We start from the raw sequence: 448 nt of genomic DNA on the forward strand, positions 1-448 counted from the left end.
CATTACATTTATTAAATGCATCCACACTTGTAATCACAAACATAATCTGTAAGCAATATGCTTGGTTTACTTTTCTGGACTGCAAGCTTTTTGTCAATCTTAATGGGTTATAGTTTTAAGTGCAACCTTTCTATTTATTTCTGACATTGCACAACTGTAATTTCAGTCCTTTTTGTCATAATGTCAACTTCATTTATCATAATTTGACATTTTATATTTTCATCTAAACATATCAGTTTCTCATTTCTAAGCATTATCGTTTCCTGCTACAATGTTTTACTTTTCTATCTTAATATCTCTTTCTTTACCATTTTTTTTTATTCCCCCTCCCCCTCCTCTTACCCCCCTCACATGCATGCTATCATTCTCCCCCTTTCTTGCTTGCTTTTTCTGACTTGCTTCTCTCACTTATTCCCTCATGTCACTCAATTGCTCTCTTGTTCTGACT

General features: G+C 33.7%; 1 protein-coding gene across 1 annotated transcript in view; it reads right to left on the reverse strand.

Moving 5' to 3' along the window:
* Positions 1–448, reverse strand: part of LOC119587000 (exportin-7-like) — a gene marked incomplete at its 5' end in the record, with an annotated part of 15,054 nt that overhangs the window by 11,745 nt on the left and 2,861 nt on the right.

Source organism: Penaeus monodon, chromosome 22 (genome assembly GCF_015228065.2).
Source record: "Penaeus monodon isolate SGIC_2016 chromosome 22, NSTDA_Pmon_1, whole genome shotgun sequence".
NCBI lineage: Eukaryota > Metazoa > Arthropoda > Malacostraca > Decapoda > Penaeidae > Penaeus > Penaeus monodon.